Genomic DNA, 9,250 nt, shown 5'->3' with positions numbered 1-9,250 from the left:
GGGAGCGCTGCTCTAGCGTGGTTTATTCATTATTTAAACGATTTTAATTAAAATCCCATAAATAAATAATTAAAATTAATTAATTAAAATTAATTAAATTAATGGCGTCTCGGTGGGGCAGTGGGTAGCACGTCCGCCTCACAGTTAGGAGGGTGCGGGTTCGATTCCACCTCCGGCCCTCCCTGTGTGGAGTTTGCATCTTCTCCCCGAGCCCGCGTGGCTTTTCTCCGGGTTTCCTCCCACATCCCCGAACATGCTTGGTAGGCCGATTGAAGACTCTAAATTGTCCCTAGGTATGAGTGCGAGTGCGGATGGTTGTTCGTCTCTGTGTGCCCTGCGATTGGCTGGCAACCGGTTCAGGGTGTCCCCCGCCTACTGCCCGATGACGTCTGGGATAGGCTCCAGCACGCCCGTGACCCCCGTGGGGACAAAACGGTTCAGAAAATTAATGAATGAATGAATAATTAAATAATTAAACTATTTAAAACTAGTCAATTAAATTAATTAAAACTAGTTAATTAAATTAATTAAAACTACTTAATTCAAATTAATGAAATTAAATTAATTAAAATCTCAGCAGTCTTCACACATAAAAAGACTTGTTTTTGATCGTGCGTACCACTCCATTTGCTCCGAAGTTCCGTTGTCCGAATCAAACCTTTTTAACTCCGGAGTTGGTCTTCCTTTACTGATGACCTCCTGCTTCGACCGAAAATCCATGATTGAAAATCGTTTAGATATGTAATCCTCCATTGTAAAACTAAATGTAAAAACGGAAAAGAAAAAATAAAAGAATGTAAAACAAATAAATGGACGACTGCTCCTCAGTTGTTCACTGTAAATTTGAACTGGAGATCTCTTATTCTACAGGTAGGCGCATGAAGCATCCCGGGATCACTAGCACCCCCTGCCTGGAGAACCTTTTTTCATAGCCTCCGTAAGATTTCTTTTCATAGCCGTTTTGTTCATCAAAAGAAACATGACGTTACAGACGGATGACTAAAAACACAAGATATATACATCATCTTAACTACGGAAATTAATTATTATAGCCACAGTGTTCAAATACACATAAAGAGTGACAAAGACGGATAGCAGTTCAGTCTAACTGCATAGCCTGTCAACATATCACATAACTCCGTGTGATAACGCAATCCTCAGAGGAGGCTAGACAGGACGTTGGCTCCTTCGAGCGAATCCATCCATCCATCTTCTTCCGCTTATCCGGGGTCGGGTCGCGGGGGCAGCAGCTTTAGGAGGGACTCCCAGACTTCCCTCTCCCCAGCCACTTCATCCAGCTCATCCCGGGGGATATAGTCTCTCCAGCGCATCCCGGGTCCTCCCTGGGGGTCTCCTACCGGTGGGACATTCCCGGAACACCTCCCAAGGGAAGCGTCCAGGAGGCATCCTGATGAGATGCCCGAGCCGCCTCATCTGGCTCCTCTCAAAAGTCAAAGTCTGCTTTATTGTCAATGTCTTCACATGTTAAGACACACAAAGAGATCGGAATTACGTTTCCCACCGTCCCACAGTGACTAGACACATCACACAACACACACAAGCAAATAGCACAAAGAGTAAAAACAATAGATAAGAGTGATGAATAAGTAATACGCAAATAACCCAATAAATAAACAATGAATAAATAAATAGACAAATAAGAGGAGCAAAATGGAGCAAGCGTGCATACAGCAGACAGCCAGAATATAGCGCAAAAGAACAGGACGTTATGCAGCCGAGGGTGGAGGGGAGAGAGAATTCAGGATCCTGACAGCTTGGAGTATGAAGCTGTTGGTGAGTCTGGTGGTGCGGGAGCGCAGGCATCTGTACCTCTTCCTAGAGGGCAGAAGATCAAACAAAGAGTGAGCGGGGTGACTCACATCACACACAATCGCGGTCGCCTTGTGGGTGAGACGGGAGGTGTAAATGTCCTTCAGGGAGGGGAGTGAAGCCCCAATGATCTTACTAGCTGTGTTCACCATGCGCTGCAGGGCCTTCATGTTGTATTCAGCTTGACGGTATACCTTACAGCCGGTGTCCGCCAGCGGGTTCGGGGATTGCCGCCACGACAGGCCCCAACGACCTTACGGCCGCAGCTCCGGTCGGCTGCCTCAACAATGGACGAAGGCCCGGCCACCAGGCACTCGCCTTTGAGCCCCACCTCCAGGCCTGGCTCCAGAGGGGGACCCCGGTGACCCGCGTCCAAGCGAGGGTCCACTCGGACTCAATGTCCCCCACCTCCCCCGGGACGTGGGAAAAGCTCTGCCGGAGGTGGGAGTTGAAGCTCTTCTTGACAGGGGTTTCTGCCAGACGTTCCCAGCAGACCCTCACAGAGCATTTGGGGCAATAAGTATGTATAAGTATAAGTATGCCCACACTTGCTCGACGCTTCTCACCGTGGGCAACTCCAGAGTGGAAGAGAGTCCAGCCCCTCTCGAGAGGGCTTGTACCAGAGCCCAAACTATGTGTGGAGGCAAGTCTAGGCATGTCTAGTCGGAACCTTTCTGCCTCACACACCAGCTCGGGCTCCTTTCCAGCCAGAGAGGTGACATTCCATGTCCCTAAAGCCAGCTTCTGCAGCCGGGGATCGGACCGCCAAGGTTCTCCCCGCCTTTGGCTGCCACCCAGCTCACTTTGCACCCGATCAGCTCATTTTGCACCCGACCCCTTTGGCCCCTCCTACAGGTGGTGAGCCCATAGGAAGGTCCAAGCAAATCGTCTTTGGTTTTAAAAGAACTATACAAATTCAGCGATTTTGGTTCAAAATGATACAAAATTATTGAGAATAAAAAGAAAATGACTATAATAAAAACAATTGAATTTGGTTTTCCCCTTTTCATGATGGGAGGGGAGGCGTAGGTAGGTAGGTCGTTCGGTCGTTCGGTCCGTCCGTCCGTCCGTGGTTAATGTTCCCTTGGAAATATGTTTAAATATTTGATGCCTTGCGGTTGATATACGCCGTAGGCCATAAACACAGATTTAATACATTGTTAATATAGTGGTTTAGTAAGTAGGTAGGTTGGCAGGCAGGCAGGCAGGTTGGTAGGTAGGTGGGTTCGGTCAGTCCGTCCGTCGGTCCGTCAGTCAGCCGGTTGGTCCGTCAGTCAGTTCGTTAGTCCGTCAGTCCGTACTTATGTAGGTAGAATCCACCATGAGGTATAATAAATCATCTACCATAGTTTCCGGACTATATATCGCTCCGGAGTACAAGTCGCACCAGCCATGGAATGCATAATAAAGAAGAAAAAAAAAACCATATATTTCGCACCAGAGTACAAGTAAATTTTTTGGAGAAACTTTATTTGACAAAATCCAACACCAAGAACAGACATGAACAGGCAACAACAGGCGAAACGATACAGTATGCTAACGTTACACAAACACAATCGAGGAACTGAGAACGTGCCTGACGTGACATATTAACAGTTATTCAAATAACTATAACCTAAATAAGTTTATCAAACCATCCGTGTCACTCCAAATCATTAAATCCATCAAAATGTTCGTCATTTGTGTCACTTATAAACAACAGCACTGCTGACTCTGGAAGTGCATGCAACGCTGACTCATCGTCAGTTGCAGTTCAAGTTATTCTCCAAGTTATCCTACGTATAAATAAACTATACATCAAATAACTATAACATAAATATCATTTTTATCAAACCATGCGTGTCACTCCAAATCATTAAATCCATCAAAATCATCGTCCTCTGTGTCTCTTAAAAAAAACACAGCTGCTGACTCCGGATGTACAAGCGGCGCTGACATCAGACTTGTCGTCAGTTGCGGTTCCAATTATTTCACTGGCCTATATAACTATATATAAACCATATACGTATCAAATAACTATAACATAAATACGTTTATCGAACCATCCGTGTCACTCCAAATCAATAAATCCATCGAAATCTTCATCCTCCGTGTCACTAACTCTAGCTCCTGACTCCGAAAGTACATGCGCCGCTGAGGTCAGACTCATTGTCAGTTGCTATTTTAATTATTCCACAGGCCTTGTGCGGTTTAAAGTGAAAATACCATGTGAAGTGATCAACTATACTAGTAAGTAATGGCTTGATTATCAAGTTATGTGTTAATAATTTCACATATAAGTCGCTCCTGATTATAAGTCGCTCCCCCTGCCAAACTATGAAAAAAACTACGATTTATAGTCCGCAAAATACGGTAAATTAAACAGACTTTATGTTTAACTTTCCGTTTAATTCAAGGAATTTGCATTTTAAATGATTTTTAATAAATTATGATCATTGTAATTGTGAGATAATCAATGAACATCCATCCATCCATTTTTTTGAACCGCTTTATCTTCATGAGGGTCACAGGCATGCTGGAGCCTATCCCAGCAGTCCTTGCGCTGTAGCTGATGATACGGTGCCTGTTTCAGATAATAGTACATGTGTACCAAATATTTACAATAAAATTCCTATGGTCGTATCGTCCCACCGCGCTAATAAACAATTGAGAGGTGGTGTCAGGCCTCGAGAACACAATCTTACTTACGTTTAGAAATTCTTTGATAAATACGAACCCTGATCGACCGATTACACTTAAACTTGGTTTTATGAATATTAGATCGCTTCATACGAAAGCAGTTCTCGTTAATGACCTCATCACGGAACATAATCTGAATGTATTTGGTTTTTGCGAGACCTGGTTAAAACCTAATGAACTGCTACCGCTTAATGAGGCCTCGCCTCCAAACTTTGTGAGGTAACGTGGCGCGTCCTCGAAAAAAGGGTGGGGGTGTTGCCCTCATCTCAGATTCCGATCTTAGATTTACGCCTCGTTCGATTAACGTATTTAAAACATTTGAAGTTCTCACTGTTCGATCCACCGCTTTATCGTCGTTTTATCTTGCTGTTATTTACTGTCCACCCGGGGCTTACTCTGGCTTCCTGGATGAATTTTCAGAATTTGTGGCTGATCTAGTGACAAATATGGATAATATAATAATCATGGGCGATTTTAATATCCACATGAATTTACCGTCAGAGCCACTTACTTTGGCGTTTGTGACTCTAACTGATACATTTGGTTTTACGCAAGCCGTACAGGCAGTAACGCATAAGAATGGAAATACCTTAGATCTGGTATTATCCCGAGGACTGGCAACCTCAAATATAACAGTACTGCCATACACTACTGTTTTGTCTAATCATTACTTAATAAAATTTGAAATTTTAGTTCTTAGTCAAAGACAAGAGAGTAATCAGAATTATAGCAGTCGTAATATTAACTCCATGACTGCAACTGCGCTATCTGAGCTACTGCCACCAGCAACTGCCGTATTTCCCCCATATACCGGCTCTTTTGATAATCTTACAAATGAATTCAATGCTACATTGTTAAATGCCATCGACTCTGTGGCGCCGCTACATCTGAAAACTCACCGTAGATTGCCTACTCCGTGATTCACAGATGAAACACGTACGCTGAAGCAATTATGTAGAAAGCATGAACGCAAATGGCGTTTAACCAAACTTGAGGTTTTCCATCAGGCATGGTGCGACAGCCTCCTGAAATATAAAGATGCGCTTATCTTAGCAAAAACTTGTTATTTTTCGCAAGTCATTAATCTCAATAAAAACGATCCTAAATACCTATTTGATACAGTGGCAAAGCTAACACTACACCAGCCAACCCTCGATAGCTCTTTTCACTCAGCTGAGGAGTTCATGAAATTCTTTGCTCGAAAGATTGAATCCATTAGGGATGAGATCAAGATGACCTTTCCGATTGCTCAGTCGAGACCGCCGATTACCGGCGCTGACGATCATGCAATAACCCTCTCAAATTTTAAAAGTGTGTCCGTCGAAAGGCTTACAGAATTAGTTAGTGGGGCTAAACAAACAACATGTTTACTCAACCTGCTTCCAGCCAAACTATTTAAAGAATTATTTAAAATCTTAGGACCATCCGTCTTAAATATAATTAATCTGTCTGTCTCCTCTAGGATAGTGCCAACAGCTTTTAAAACTGCTATCATTAAACCGCTACTTAAGCAACCAAATCTTGACCCAGACTGTCTCAGTAGTTATAGGCCCGTTTCAAATTTCGCATTCATAGCAAAACTTCTTGAAAAAGTAGTAGCGCAACAGCCTATTGATTACATGGTCGCTAATAATCTATTTGAATCTTTTCAGTCTGGTTTTAGAGCTAATCATTTCACTGAGACAGCACTTGCTAAAGTGACTAATGACTGCCGCTGACCGTTGACGGTGGAGAGAGTGAGCAGCACCAGATTCCTGGGAGTGCACATCAGTGAGGACCTCTCCTGGACCACCAACGCTGCGTCGCTGGCGAAGAAAGCTCAGCGCCGCCTGTACTTTCTGCGGAAACTCAGGCGAGCAAGTGCTCCTCCCGCCATCATGACCACATTCTACCGTGGCACCGTTGAGAGCGTCCTCTCCAGTTGTATCGCTGTGTGGGGTGGTGGCTGCTCTGAGTACAACATGAAGGCCCTGCAGCGCATAGTGAACACTGCAAGTAAAATCATCGGGGCTCCACTCCCCTCCCTGAAGGAAGTTTACGCCTCCCGTCTCACCCGCAAAGCAGCCGCGATTGTGTGTGATGTGAGTCACCCGGCTCACTCTTTGTTTGTACTTCTGCCCTCTAGGAAGAGGTACAGATGCCTGCGCTCCCGCACCACCAGACTCAGAAACAGCTTCGTACTCCAAGCTGTCCGGATCCTGAATTCCCTCCCCCCGCCACCCTCTGCTGCATGACGTCCTGTTCTTTTGCGTTATGATCTGGCTGTCTGCTATTAGCACGCTTGCTCCATTTTGCTGCTCTTATTTGTCTATTTATTTATTTATTTATTTATTGTTTATTTATTTGGGTTATTTGCTTATTACTTATCTGTTGCTCTTGTCTGTTCGTTTTTACTCTTTGTGCTATATGATTGTGAGTGTTGTGTACTGTGTCTAGTCACCGTGGGACGGTGGGAAACGTAATTTCGATCTCTTTGTGTGCCTTAACACGTGAAGAAATTGACAATAAAGCGGACTTTGACTTTAGTGCTGCCTTCGACACTGTAGACTTCGATATTTTATTAGAGCGTCTTAAAGGTTGTGTTGGTATTTCAGGGTCAGCACTATGCTGGTTTCACTCATATCTATCAGACAGGACGCACCGAGTGGTCCATGGCAATACGTCCTCTGAGCTCTATAAGGTTACGTATGGTGTCCCACAGGGATCGGTACTAGGACCAATTCTATTTAATATTTATGTGATTCCGCATGGAGACATAATTCATAAATATAATATTAGTTTTCAATGTTACGCGGATGACACCCAATTATATATGCCGTTATCAATGACAGATCTGCAGGACTGTTGTAATCTTGAGGCGTGCCTCGCGGAGATCAAGCAATGGATGTCTCTCAACTTCGTCTTAAGATAAAACTTAGATGTTGATAATTGGTCCAGCTCGTTATCAACATTTATTTAAAGAAACCACTACGTATAACTATAGATAACCGTACTATCACTCAGAGTGATACTGTAACTAATCTCGGGGTAATATTTGACCAAACGCTCTCCTTTCAAAAGTACATTAAGAATATAACCAAAATTGCGCCGTCGCGCCTGGACTACTGTAATGCATTATTCTCTAGTCTTCCCAAATCCAGCATCAAAAGTCTACAGTTAGTACAAAATCCTGCTGCAAGGCTGCTCTCACGGACAAGAAAATTTGATCACATTACCCAAATATTAGCCAATTTACACTGGGTCCCGGTCCATTTAAGATGTGACTTCAAGGTTCTTCTATTAACCTATAAATTATTGCATAGCTTAGCGCCTTCATATCTCGTCGACTTAGTTGTTCCTTAACCTTCGTTCACAAAACGCTAGTCTTTTAGTGACACAGAGGGCCAAGAAAATGTCTGCAGGGTCTAGAGCAAGGGTGCTCATTACGTCGATCGCGATCGACTGGTCGATCACGGAGGCAGTACTGGTTGATCGCAGTGTGACGTTTAAAAAAAATAAATTGTCAGCCTATCATCACATTATTACAGAAAAATTAAATATTTATTATGTGTGTTGTGCAATATTGGCCTATTCAGTTATGCAAGGTACATCAACATACATTGTACATACAAAGAATCCTTAACAAATTTGAAAATAGTTATGTTTTGCATTTTTGTGGCGTGTAGGTAGATCATTTTTACTTGGTTGTTTTATAAGTAGCTTGCATGGTGAAAAGGTGTGAGCACCCCTGGTCTAGAGCATTTTCTATTCGGGCTCCAGAGCTCTGGAATGCCCTACCAATGGGTATTAGAACTGCTACCTCAGTAGAAACATTTAAGAGACGTTTAAAGACGTATTTCTATGATATGGCCTTTAATTAACCTGTAGTGGCCGATTTGGCTGGAGTTTGTTGTTGGTTCTCTGGGGAGGTCGTTACGTGACACCCAAGCTGACAGCGGCTATTTAGATTCTCGTGGACCAATTCAGGATGAAGGAACTGCAGCAGATTACCCTCCTCGAAGACACTGCCAGGACGATCGAGGGCTCCTCTGACAGCTCATCGCTTTGGCCTGGACATCCACCATTTGATTTCCATATGATGTGTTTTATGCGCCCTCTTTGCTTCCATTGCAGCCTGGTGATCACAAAAGGAGGATCCTTCCATCTGTGGTCCCTTCTCAAGGTTTCTCATTGTTCCCCTGGCAGGGTTTTTTTTAGTTTTTCCTTGCCCTTTTGGGAGCTCAAGATCAGGGGATGCTTTGAGAATAATTGTCAATTGTTTTTCTATGTGAAGCCCTTTGAGACTGCTTGTGATTTAGGGCTTTACAAATCATACTCATTGTTAGAGATGTTTCGACTCTAACTTACTGTGCAAGAACAACTCAGGAGACAGTATGCCCTTTGAACACTTACACGTGGAGAATTACTTCTGCAAGTGGAGAAATTGTTCGATGCTGTTGACACAGCACTGTTCGAACAAAGTCTGCCGCTGCACCCATGCAAGAGAGTATTTATTGAGAAAAGAAGGGTGGGGGTGACAATTTACATGTGTGGTGGCCAAGGTGGGGGTTGAAACACCTGGCCTCTGATCACATCATAGCGGGGGATGTTTTACAATGTTGAGTAGACAAAACAACTTTGATTGCGTCTTCTACAATTGGTCAATCAGTGCAAAGGATCTTTAGCACTTTGTTCTACTCCTTTGTTAAGACAGGACAAGCTTAGGTCAATCACCACTGATTACATTCCAACATAATATGAT

General features: G+C 43.6%; 1 long non-coding RNA gene across 2 annotated transcripts in view; it reads left to right on the top strand.

Moving 5' to 3' along the window:
• The window catches only part of LOC147056253 (uncharacterized), an 18,860-nt gene extending 11,826 nt beyond the window's left edge, over nt 1-7,034 (top strand). For both annotated transcript variants that reach the window (XR_015066118.1, XR_015066119.1), the window contains one exon: nt 6,162-7,034. This is a non-coding gene — a long non-coding RNA (uncharacterized LOC147056253). The remainder of the gene's footprint in view (nt 1-6,161) is intronic.
• The last annotated feature ends 2,216 nt before the right edge of the window (nt 7,035-9,250 follow it).

The sequence above is a fragment of the Syngnathus leptorhynchus genome, chromosome 5 (genome assembly GCF_054491065.1).
Source record: "Syngnathus leptorhynchus isolate UIUO chromosome 5, UIUO_Slep, whole genome shotgun sequence".
In the NCBI taxonomy this organism is placed as follows: Eukaryota; Metazoa; Chordata; class Actinopteri; order Syngnathiformes; family Syngnathidae; genus Syngnathus; species Syngnathus leptorhynchus.
This window is presented reverse-complemented; position numbering and strand designations above follow the sequence as displayed.